Below are 13,670 nucleotides of genomic sequence, written 5' to 3' on the forward strand. Positions count from 1 at the left end.
ACAACAACAGAACCTAGTGAAAATGTCCCTGCAATGGTGACTGTCAGAGAGCATTTTCTAGAATTTATTGACATTGATGCTACTACAGGAGCTGGTATGACAAATGTGCTTCTTAAGAAGCTGGAAGGTACGGGAATTGCGATAGCTGACATCAGAGGTCAGGGCTACGATAATGGTGCCAACATGAGAGGAAAGAACAGAGGAGTGCAGACACGGATCCGAAAGTTAAACCTTCAAACTTGTTTTGTCCCACGCAATTCTCATTCATTGACCTTGGTGGTCAGTGATGCAGCATCAGCTTCCAGTGAGGCTGCTGAATTTTTAAATGTAATTCAAAGCATCTATGTATTTTTCTCTGCATCAACTCATCGATGGCAAATTTTGAAGCAACATCTGGGAACATCCTCTCTGACACTGAAACCACTGAGAGCCACACAATGGGAAAGTCGAATGGAGGCGATAAAGCCTATCAAACACCAAATTGGGAAGATAGATGATGCCATAGTTGCCATTATGGAGGATAATGCTATGACAGGAACTGTTCGTGGGAGAACAGTGGCAGAGGGAAATGGAATCGCCAGAAACATACATAACTTCAAATTTCTGTGTGGCTTAGTGTTGTGGCATGACATACTGTTTGAAACAAATGTTGTAAGCAAGAGACTCCAAGGTGTTGACCTTGATATATCTGGAGCAATGGAACAACTGGACAAAGCAAAGTCATACCTACAGTCTTACCGATCAGATGAGGGATTTCAAAACTTTCTGAAGAGTGCACAGAAGTTGGCAGAGGAACTTCACACTGAAGCTATTTTCCCACCCATTCAAGAATACAAGAGTCACTGAAGGTGAAGAAGACATTTTGATTACGAGGCATGGGATAATCCCATAAGAGACCCCCAAACAACAATTCAAAGTTGAATTATTTAACCAGGTGCTAGATTGTGCAATACGGTCAGTTGAAGAACGTTTCAGGCAGCTCAAGGAACACAGCAGTATATTTGGGATGTTGTATGATATTCCAAAACTCCTCACTATACCTGAAGAAGACCTACACCAGCAATGCAGGGCATTAGAGACAGTGTTGATACATGATGACATGCGCGATATTGATGCGAGTGATTTAGGTGATGAACTGAAAGCCCTTTCAAGATACATTTCAGCAGGATCAACTCCAAAGGCTGTTCTGGAATATATGTGCACAAATAAGATGACCACCCTCTTTCCAAATGCTTTTGTTGCTCTGCGCGTACTTCTAACACTTCCTGTAACAGTTGCCAGTGGAGAACGCAGCTTCTCCAAGCTGGAGTTAATAAAAACACATCTACGCTCCACAATGACACAGGAGAGGCTGGTCGGCCTTGCAATCATCTCAATAGAGCATGAGCTGGCCCAGACTGTGGACCTTCAGGAAGCAGTTCAAATCTTTGCAACCAAGAAGGCACAGAAAGCACCACTTTGATTATTCAAACAGATAAAAATGTCAGTGTTTACTATGCAGACAAGAAAAGTTACATTTGCTGTTCAGGCATTTGAAAGTTAAGTGTTACTTAAAATTTTTGAACAAGGCATTTCAAGTTGTTACTTCTCCTTTATTGGGGTAGGTAGCAGAGCAGTACCATGAGAGGAGTAGAACAAGAAGAAAGCAGAATTGAGACTTTTCAAAGTTTTGGCCAAGCGAGGGGGAATGGGGGCGTCATTTGAGATCCCTGCATCAGGTGCCAAAATGTTGTGGGCCAGCCCTACCTAAAAATGTAGTCTAGAATTCTAATGTACAATAACATACCCTTGGTAGGATAAAGGGACATTAGAGTAACCAATTTATGCAAAAGCATAAAGTGTAAAATGTCCTTAGTGCAGGTAAGAATAAGGCCCTTAATTTAGAAGATTTCAGACATTTTTAGATGAGAAAAAAATTAAAAACCAACCCTAGCATATGTTTGGCTTTCAGAGTGTTTTATTTAAACATATAATTCAAAGACAAATTTAATTTTAAAAACTAAATGTGAAGTGATTAGTTTGTAATGTGCACTAATCTCTCTTGGTAATTTCCCACATCTTTCAATAAGGACTTTTACTATGCTGCTTAAATCCTAACATTCCCATTTAAGCAGTGTCTCTGAAGGAGCTGGTATGGTTTATTATAAAAATACCCAGATCCCTTAGGTGTTTAGTCAGAGTGAGAAAGTCAGTTCTGCTGTTAACTGTGTCACAGTAAATATGGCTGTGGGGTAGGGCCTGTAACTGTACTGTCACATGAAAGGACAGTCTAAGGTCTTTTCTGTCACTAATGCAAAGTATTTAAATCCTTAAATACTAATTTCCTTATTGTTTATCATGCCAGACTGTCTATATCATAGACGTCAAATTTTGTGCAGTTCCACATCTGACTTTTGTGAAAATTATTTAATACGAAATGTTGTATATCTGCAAATACTTTGCATATAACCATAAGCTTTGTTTATTTAAAAAAACAACAACAACCTTGTGTATATTTTGTGCTGATGAAGGGAATTGTTTTGACAGCCCTGGGGAGTTAAGTTCTTTATCTACAGGACAGAAGCTTCCCAATCACACTGTCCTGCCCTCATGACTCAACTCCATCTCTTAATTTGTGCCAGGGCTTGCCAAGGCTGAGCTTGGCAGTTCATAGCCCCAGCACTTCCGGGCTTGCTGCATCAGTTATGAATTTAAAAAAATTGCCTGAGCCCCGGCACCTAATTGCTTGAGCCAGGCACCTCTTTCATTACCAATTAAGTACTACTGAACCCTCATCTGAGAGGGACTTCTAACGGTCAGAGGAGTTGTTCAGTCACCCACTGTCTACCCAGATTTTACCTCTCTGCTAGGTATGCCAATTTGTGTAGAAGTAGTGAGTTTGTGATATAGGTCTGGAACTGAACCCACTGACCCCATCTCCTAGAGGGGTCACCAAACATCCATTAGACGGGAAGAACTTTTAATCCCTATGGGTTCAAACTTCGTATGTACATTGTTGGTTAGCAATGACCTAAAGCATCACTTCCACAATAACTGGCATTCTCAAAAGGTGAATTTATTAAATCAAGTTCTAACCTTTGTGGCACTTACATATGTAGAGTCTTTCTCTCTCTGGACACACGGGAAAAGCTTTCTACACACTGCTGTCAGTCCCCTGGAAAAACACTCTATAATCAAGTGCCATCTATGTGATAGTTACACTTAAATTGTTTGAATTCTGGTTAACATTAGAACCAATATCAAAATATCCAATATCAATGTGTGATGTAAATACAATGCAAAACAATAAATACAATGCTTTGCAATATCAGCTCATTTCAATAACTGCAATTATTCCAGGGTTCTCACTGTCATTGATGATTATATATAGATACAAGTATCTATAAATAATTTTGTGTGTGTGGTGGTATGTGTTACAGAAAAAAAACCGTAATCTTTAAAGCTGCAAATATCAAGCATTTTGAATGAGAAATGCCTTGGTCCTCAATCTACATGCCATCTTCCCTCACTCTTGACCCACACATCAAGGTAGTGTCCAAATCTTCCTTCATGACATCTCTATGAATCAGCCTCCTTTCCTCTCTCCACTAAAGAATGCTAAAACTCTTGTTCAGGCTCAGTCATCTCCTACCTTGAATACCACAACTTTCTCTTCTCTCCTTGTTACCCATATCGCTCCCTTCCAGTCCAGTTCCTAAGATCATCTTCCTTGTGCATTACTTTCACCATGTCACTTCCTCTTTAAAGCCCTTCACTGGCTCTTCCACTGCATCAAGTTCAAGCTTCTTCTCCTTACCTTTGAGGCCCTTCTCAGTTCTGCTTCTTCCTGTTTATCTGTCTTCATATCTCATTGAGTTGCTGTCTGCCCACTTCACCGTACCAGTGATAGCAGCCCTAGCTACCCACTTGTCTGCTTCTGACACAAGAGAGTCTTTACAAGAGGGCCTGTCTTGAATTAGGCTATAAAGCCAAAGCAGAGCGCCAGTGTGGATTGCTGATATATTGTAGGAGTTTAAAATGCTCTAGAATCATCAGGTTATGAAAATACAGTAGCTAACATTTGCAAATATAGTTTATTATTGCTACCTTCCCTCGCACATCTCTCTTCCATGGTATATTTGTTACCTCATTGCATCTTGTCTTAAATTAGACTGAAAGCTCTTCAAGGCAGATACCATGACTTTCTATGTGTTTTATACAGTACCCAGCACAATGGGACCTCAATCCTGTTTTGGACTCTGGGTGCTACAGTCAAATAAACATACTCACAATATCATTGCTTACTTGAGTTTAAGGTAAATACTTAATATTAAATTAATGTTGTTTCAAAATGTAACATTTATTCCAGTAATTATGTACATAACTTGAAAACAATTCTTCTGGTACAGCAAAGAAGCACTGAAATTACCAGTTGCTTTTCCTATAGAGCAAATTAGTTTTATTTATTAAAAAAATCTATGTTTTCCTGCTAAAGCCATCCCAAGGAGTTTCAGATACACATAAAAGGAAAGGCAGTTAGAAATACAATATAAGCCAAATTGAACATTAATATAAAATCCAAATCTACGATAAATGCAGTGCAATGGGGAAAGATATTCAATCTATTTGAATACCTGAAAATGATTACACCAGCAGTCCCATCCAGGCTTAAGTGTTAGGAAAAACCAGTGGAGAAAAAAATTATCTTCACATTTCTCAGCGTGAAAACATGATGGGCTAGACAGCCCCCATTGGCCTGGAGCGGTGAACCGCAGCCAGTGGGAGCCGCGATCAGCCGAACCTGTGGACACGACAGGTAAACAAACTGGCCCGGCCCGCCAGGGGCTTTCCCTGAACAAGCGGCGGACTGGCTTTGAGAATCACTGGGCTAGACTGTAACTTTACTCTGAACAAAGGGATATGATCCTTCCCTTTTCTGGTAGAGGAGTAAATTACTGCACTCTTTTTCTATCAAACAGTTTATTCCTTTCTGTGCACCTGGCCAGCTGGATACAGGACTCCTCCCACTCCTCCCTACTGGCTTGTTTGCAGTTGGGAGTATTTAGTGAGTAGCCATTTGTTCTTCCCTCTGAGGTCAGTCACACACAGATGCACAAACCTTGGCAGCTATGGGACTGTCAAGTGGCGGTAATCTGTGTAACTGTGAATGAGAGGGGCCATGACCCATGAGATGAGCTCTCTATTAAGTTGTAGTCCACACTGAAAACTTTGAGAACCCGTCTTAATGGTTTCAAACGTTTCTGAGAAGTATATATGTCGGGGTGTTGGGGAGGGAGGCAGATTAGCAAGTGGTTCATTTGAGCCTCATCATTATATTTTAAAATCTGCTAAATTTGAATAGCTTTTAAAAAGAGCATGAGGAGGGACAGCACAGGGACAGTTTTACCTGTCTATATCCCATGGTGATTGCTTGTTAATTAGTGTTGTTAGTTTGTGGTTTCATGGAATTTATAGTGGTGAAGGAGAAAGTTCACAAAGTGCCATGCATGGAACTTCCTCCTTGAACTGCCACTGTACAGCTTAAAAGTCTGTCTTCCAGCCCATAATTTTGAGAACAAAAATGAGTATAATTTACAGAACAAAAATGAATTAACTTAGTAAATCTTCCAAAGCCATGAAAGATTCACTTTTGATCATGTCAAAATGATAGGGAGAATTGAGTAGCTACAGTTTCAATCACCTAATGTCCTCAAGACCCATATTAACATGCTGCGAGTTAGCTATTAAGACAGATATCTGTAGCTGTATACATTCTCTGTGAGGAAAAAGTACCTGAAAAAAGAGGAAATGAGTACTGAAATGTTGTAAAATCCTACATTGTTAATATACCCTGAGGATGGTGTTACAACTGAAGTTTAGATGTACTTATATGAAGCTCCCTATCTCAGAGCTAATGAAGAGATACTGACAGTTTTGCTGCAATGTCTGTGAAGTGGTTTAATGACTGCAGATTAATCAGTTTCCAAACCAGTAATCCTCACAGATTGTACACCCCAAAAATCATAACCCCAGACAGGAGAATGGATGTCATCAATAATTTGAAAATAAAGAAACAAAACAAGGGGAGGGAACCCGAACCTCTATATGTCATGCAAGCTGGAAGTGTTTACAATCATACTCTCAGCGGAAATAGCTACAGATAGCACTGGATTCAGTGGAGCAGTCAGTTAATTGTTATGGCTAGGATTTTAATTTTCTTCTCAGTGTAAAAGTGCAATTGAGGAAAACATCTGCCACCTCAGATACTTCCTGGGTAGTAAATTTAAATGGATTGATCACTCTGCTTATCCTGAAGTTCTGAAGAATGATGGGCACTTGTCAATGGGCTGTAGAATATTTGGTTCATTGATTTTTAGTTGCTGGGGGGCGAGGGCAGGGAATGGGTAGGGCTGTGAAATGATTTAAATAGAAATTCAAAAATAAAGCTTTCTTAGACATTTCCCCACCCATTTCCATGCCCTATCATCAGCAGAAACTGATTGGAATATATCCATAGATACAGTGTGGGCTTGTTAATGAAATAGGGTAAAATTTTACTTGATCACTATCAAGTAAGGAACATGACATGGACTTCACAATTAAACCTGATTATCCATCTAAAATTATCTGTTATACCTAGGGCCTGAGCCAAATACCACTGAAGTCAATGGGAGTTTTCCCATTAATATCAATGGGCTTTGGATCACATCCCTAGTACAGTGGTTGCCAAACTGTGATCTATAGACTCTTGGTGATGTGAAGAGCACATGCTGGTGACCCACGGACAGCTGGCTAGTCACATGGTGCCGGCTCTTCTCCTTGTTTCAAGCCACTAAATCAAATCTTTTTTAGAAGGTAAAATCACATTCAATACTTCCCTATTGCTACTTTTGTGTGGCAGCAATGGCTGGGGCTGACATTGGGATGTAATAAAATCACGACTGTGAGAGAAGGTAATCCATGAGACAATCCCTCAATTAAGGTATGTTTAAGTCCCTTTGTTTTCAGTTTAAACTGATTTTTACCAAAAAATTCCCAGGTTTAACAAAAAGTATCATTCAGTTTTTTTCCGATTTTCACCCTACTTTTTGTATCATTCAAATATATAAAAATAACCTGTTTCATTAGGATAATACAATACATTGCATGAGATATATGTACTACAATAATACATTAATCTATGTGTATATGCAAAGTTGCCTGTTGAAGTCAGGCTATGTATTAGTCTAGAAGATACACACAATAAACAAACAGGCACACACGCAAGCTCTGAAGTATGAGCGCATCTGAATGCACTGATGAATCTGACGCCCACCACGTACACATTACAAGCTGTTAGCAGATAATGGTTTAAAGATTTGACACTCTAAAATGGGAAGAAAACGAAAATCTGTATCAGACTATGTTTCAGAACATAAGGAAGTATTCAAAAGTTTAAAAAAATCAAAAACAGGAGAAAAGGATGAAGTTGAGTGTATGCGCTGAAAATGGTGTGGCCCAAATGTAAATATTTATAGGCTAGTATTTCTAAGGGTATGTCTACACTACGAGAGTAGTTCGATTTTAGTTAAATCGAATATATGGAATCGATATTACAAAGTCGAACGTGTGTGTCCACACTAAGGACAGTAATTCGACTTTGTCAGTCCACACTAACGGGGCAAGCATCGACATTGGAAGCGGTGCACTGTGGGCAGCTATCCCACAGTTCCCGCAGTCCCCGCTGCCCATTGGAATTCTGGGTCGAGCCGCCATTGCCTTCTGGGTAAAAAAATGTGTCGAGGGTGGTTTTGGGTAACTGTCGTCATCCAACCGTCACTCCCGCCCTCCCTCCCTGAAAGCGCCAGCGGGAAATCAGTTCACGCACTTTTCTGGTCAGTGACAGCGCGGACGCCACAGCACTGCGAGCATGGATCCCGCTGCGACCATCGCTGCAGTTGTGGCCGTTGTCAACGCATCGCAGCTCATCATCGACCTTTCACTGAGGCAGATAGAGAGAAATCAGGCGAGGAGGCTACGGCACCGGGGTGAGGACCTGAACTCCGAGAGTAGCACACGCCTGTCTGAAACCACGACACCCAGTGCCGAGGACATCACGGTGGCAATGGGTCTTGTGGATACTGTGGAACGGCGATTCTGGGCCCGTGAAACAAGCACGGACTGGTGGGACCGCATAGTGCTTCAGGTCTGGGATGAATCCCAGTGGCTGCGAAACTTTCGCATGCGGAAGGGGACTTTCCTCGAACTTTGTGAGTTGCTGTCCCCTGCCCTGAAGCGCAAGGACACCCGGATGCGAGCAGCCCTGACTGTCCAGAAGCGAGTGGCCATAGCCCTCTGGAAGCTTGCAACGCCGGACAGCTACCGGTCAGTCGCGAACCAGTTTGGCGTGGGCAAATCTACCGTTGGGGTTGTTGTCATGCAAGTAGCCAAGGCAATCGTGAAGGTACTGCTGTCAAAGGTAGTGACCCTGGGAAACGCGCAGGCCATCATAGATGGCTTCGCCGCGATGGGATTCCCAAACTGCAGTGGGGCTATAGATGGGACTCACATCCCTATCCTGGGACCGGACCACCAGGCCAGCCAGTACATCAACCGAAAGGGCTACTTTTCAATGGTGCTGCAAGCACTGGTGGACCATAAGGGACGTTTTACTAACATCAACGTTGGATGGCCAGGCAAGGTTCATGACGCTCGCGTGTTCAGGAACTCTGGTCTGTTTAGACGGCTGCAGGAAGGTATTTACTTCCTGGACCACAAAATAACTCTTGGGGATGTGGAGATGCCTACAGTGATCCTCGGGGACCCAGCATACCCGCTAATGCCCTGGCTCATGAAGCCCTATACTGGCGCCCTGGACTCAGAAAAAGAACTGTTCAACTACCGGCTCAGCAAGTGCAGAATGGTGGTGGAGTGTGCTTTTGGCCGTCTCAAGGGGAGATGGAGAAGCTTACTGACTCGCTGTGATCTCAGCGAAACCAATATCCCCATTGTTATTGCAGCTTGCTGTGTGCTCCACAATCTCTGTGAGAGCAAGGGGGAGACCTTTATGGCGGGGTGGGAGGTTGAGGCAAATCGCCTGGCTGCTGATTACTCCCAGCCAGACAGCCGGGAGATTAGAAGAGCCCAGCGGGACGCACTGTGCATCCGGGAGGCTTTGAAAGACAGTTTCCAGACTGAGCAGGGTCACCAGTGAATTTTAAGTTTGTGGACTCAGAACCTGAACTTGCCACCGTTTCTTTACCCAGTTACCGTTGACTATCCTCTCCAGTTACATACCCCCTTCACCCCCTTCCCAAAAAATAAAATCTGTTCTGTTTTGTTAATGAACACCGTTGTCTTTATTACTGTTTTCGCGGGAATGTTTTAAACCTGGGACGCAGACTGTGGCGGGGTGCGGGTTTAGTGTTGTGATGCAAATGATGCTTCTAAACTCCAGGAATGACGGGTTCCGCAGTGGTGGACTGGTTGTTTCAACAGAGCCTGCCAGCCCTCCTGGGCGGGACAGCGTGTATGTGTCGGCTATGTGACTGTCTGGCAGGGGGAGGAGGGTTACAGCTCCCCTGCTACGGGGCTCTGTGATGCATTAGATCTGTAACTGCCCTCCCCCGCCACAAAGTCACAGAGCAACCCCCCCCCCCGAACATGAAAACCACCTCCCAGATTGAACAGGGTCACTAGTCACTGCACTGGGTATGTGTCCTGATCCTGGACCTGACCCCGCCTCTGTACCCTGGTAAAGGTGACTGTCCTGTCCAATTACCATGCCCCTTCCCCTCGTTCAGACAGACTCTCCTCCAAAATAAAATCATGGAAACAGTAATTAACAGAAACAAATATTTTATTATGAACCAGACATGAAATGTGGGGGTTGAAACTTGCACGGGGGCTTCTGTGAGGTGTGTAGGAAAGGACTTTTAAAATTTTGGGGAATGAGAGCCTTCTAGTGCTAGAGCAGTCTGCAGGGGTTGACTGAAAGTTTTAACGGCCCTTGCCGCCCCTCCTTCTTTGTACTTTGGGTGAGGGGGGTGTGGGACTTTGTGGCGGGGGAGGGCGGTTAGAGATAGACTGCAGCGGGGCTCTGTCCTCCTGCCTCCGGTCTTGCAGAACATCCACAAGGCGCCGGAGCGTCTCCGTTTGCTCCCTCATTAGTCCAAGCAGGGTTTCAGTAGCCTGCTGGTCTTCCTGGCGCCACCTCTCCTCCCGTTCCATGACTGCTCGGTGCATTTGTGACCAAGTTCTCCCTCCACTGTGTCGTCTGGGATGCCTGCGCTCATGAGCAGTCCATAAGTTCATAAAACATGTCCTCACGCGTCTTCTTCTTCCTCCTCCTAATCTGCGCTAGCCTCTGGGAGTGTGATGCCAGGCTGGGTTGGGAGACAGTCGCAGATGTGTCTGTGGGAATGGGAAAAAGTGAATTCCTGAGACAGATAAATGAAGTTGCTAACAAAGAACGTAGTCTTTCTCTGTGAACAACACCATGCACTGCACCTTTCACATGCGCACTCAGGACAAGGTCGAATTTTCGGCCCTCGCCTTCAGTGCCTGGGGTCTTGCAGTTGCGATCTGAGAAGCGTGGCAGGACACCTCTACTTTTGTAGCAGGAAAACATGGTAAGCCGTAGACTTGTGGCAGCTTAAAACTTTAATAGTAGCACTGGGCTCCTTTCGCACTGAAAGCAATGCCACTCTCTGCTGGCAGCAATCAGGGAAGCATGAGCTCTGCCCCTGTCCCACCACCTCGCGGCTGTCCCAGGGAAAGGTCCCTGTATGCTGCCCCTCTGCCGCCTCCACCGTGTGGCTGTAAAGCAGTCCCAATACTAACATTCCCCTCCCTAATTCAAAGCAGGGCGTCATGTGCGACATCATGCTGATGAGGATCTCGGAGAGCGACAGGGGACGGATGCTTCGGGAGAGCATGCAGAAGCCCGGGCCGTATGCCGCCATGCTCTGCCGTGCTATGATCCCGGACTACTTGATAGAGTCATGGCGTGGGAACGTGTCCTACCACGGTGGACCTAACAAGATCGCCCTGCCAAGGAACCTGATGCGCAGGCTTGAGCAGTACCTCCAGGAGAGCTATGCTGAGCTCTCCCAGGAGGACTTTGTGTCAATTCCCGGACATATAGACCGTATTTTGGTGTAACTGCACTGGAAGGGACTACAGAGTGGAGCGTCCTGTGGTTGCCTAATCATGAAAATCCGGACATTATTTGATTTTTTTTACATAGTTGGGACTAAATAGTTGCCTAAGGCAAAGAAATCATTAACACCCAATTGCTGATATTATTAATATTCCTGTTGTCTTATAAATAAAAGTTTCTATGTTTAAATGAGTGAATGAAAACCCCATTGTTAACAATATAAATATTCCAGTTATGTTAAAAATAAATGTTTAGATGTTTAAAGCACTCACTGCTTGATCCTTCCCCTGATTCGGTGTCCGGGGTAACGGTTGTGGACGGTTGGTAGGGGATCTCGGTAAGGGTGATGAAGAGCTCCTGGCTGTCGGGGAAATCAGCGGTGCAAGCGCTGTCGACTGCCTCGTCCTCCTCATCTCCTTCCTCATCTTCCCCGTCCGCTAACATTTCCGACGAGGAACCGGCCGTGGACAATATCCCATCCTCAGAGTCCACGGTCAGTGGTGGGGTAGTGGTGGCGGCCGCACCTAGGATGGAATGCAGTGCCTCGTAGAAACGGGATGTGTGGGGCTGGGATCCGGAGCGTCGGTTTGCCTCTTTGGTTTTTTGGTAGCCTTGTCTCAGCTCCTTGATTTTCACGCGGCACTGCGTTGCATCCCGGCTGTATCCTCTCTCTGCCATGGCTTTAGAGATCTTCTCGTAGATCTTTGCATTCCTTCTTTTGGAGCGCAGCTCTGAAAGCACGGACTCATCGCCCCACACAGCGATGAGATCCAAGACTTCCCAATCAGTCCATGCTGGGGCCCTCTTTCTATTACATTGCACGGCCATCTCTGCTGGAGAGCTCTGCATCGTTGCCAGTGCTGCTGAGCTCGCCACGCTGTCCAAACAGAAAATGAGATTCAAACTGCCCAGACAGGAAAAGGAATTCAAATTTTCCCGGGGCTTTTCCTGTGTGGCTGGTCAGAGCATCCAAGCTCGAACTGCTGTCCACAGTGTCAACAGAGTGGTGCACTGTGGGATAGCTCCCGGAGCTATTACCGTCGATTTCCATCCACACCTAGCCTAATTCGATATTGCCATTTCGAATTTAGCGCTACTCCTCTCGTTTTCGAGGAGTACAGAAGTCGAATTTAAGAGAGCTCTATGTCGAACTAAATAGCTTCGTGGTGTTGACGGGTGCAGGGTTAATTCGATGTAACGGCGCTAAATTCGACATAAACTCCTAGTGTAGACCAGGCCTAAGGCAGACAAATCATGAAAAACCCTTTGTTACTATTGTAAATATTCCAGTTTTTTTGCAGATAATTGTTTACATATTTAAGCACTTTAAGAAACAGCCATTGTTAATATTATAAATATTTCAGTTCTTGTAAAAATAAATGTTTAGATATTTAAAGCACTTACTGCTTGATCCTTCCCCTGATTCTGTCTCCGGGGTAAGGGATGGGGACGGTTGGTAGGGGATCTCGGTAAGGGTGATGAAGAGATCCTGGCTGTCGGGGAAATCAGCGGTGCCAGCGCTGTCGACTGCCTCTTCCTCCTCATCTCCTTCTTCATCTTCCCCGTCCACTAACATGTCCGACGAGGAACCTGCCGCGGACAATATCCCATCCTCAGAGTCCACGGTCAGTGGTGGGGTAGTGGTGGCGGCCGCACCTAGGATGGAATGCAGTGCCTCGTAGAAACGGGATGTGTGGGGCTGGGATCCGGAGCGTCCGTTTGCCTCTTTGGTTTTTTGGTAGCCTTGTCTCAGCTCCTTGATTTTCACGCGGCACTGCGTTGCATCCCGGCTGTATCCTCTCTCTGCCATGGCTTTAGAGATCTTCTCGTAGATCTTTGCATTCCGTCTTTTGGAGCGCAGCTCTGAAAGCACGGACTCATCGCCCCACACAGCGATGAGATCCAAGACTTCCCGATCAGTCCATGCTGGGGCCCTCCTTCTATTAGATTGCACGGCCATCTCGGCTGGAGAGCTCTGCATCGTTGCCAGTGCTGCTGAGCTCGCCATGCTGTCCAAACAGGGAATGAGATTCAAACTGCCCAGACAGGAAAAGGAATTCAAATTTTCCCGGGGCTTTTCCTGTGTGGCTGATCAGAGCATCCGAGCTCGGACTGCTGTCCAGAGCGTCAACAGAGTGGTGCACTGTGGGATAGCTCCCGGAGCTATTACCGTCGATTTCCATCCACACCTAGCCTAATTCGATATGGCCATTTCGAATTTAGCGCTACTCCTCTCGTTTTGGAGGAGTACAGAAGTCGAATTTAAGAGAGCTCTATGTCGAACTAAATAGCTTCGTGGTGTGGACGGGTGCAGGGTTAATTCGATGTAACGGCGCTAAATTCGACATAAAAGCCTAGTGTAGACCAGGCCTAAGTCTACAACAGTAAACTGAATGAAAAGTTTTATTTGGGGATTAGAGATATATTGTTTTTATAAACTCAAAGGTGGCATTATGTTTTGAGTTCTGTTTTAGTTCTGCAGCAAGCCACATTAATGAACGGAATTCAAAACATTAATATACTTAATTCTATTTTGCCCTGTCTTTCCATC

This window comes from Emys orbicularis, chromosome 2, assembly GCF_028017835.1.
Source record: "Emys orbicularis isolate rEmyOrb1 chromosome 2, rEmyOrb1.hap1, whole genome shotgun sequence".
Classification (NCBI taxonomy): Eukaryota; Metazoa; Chordata; order Testudines; family Emydidae; genus Emys; species Emys orbicularis.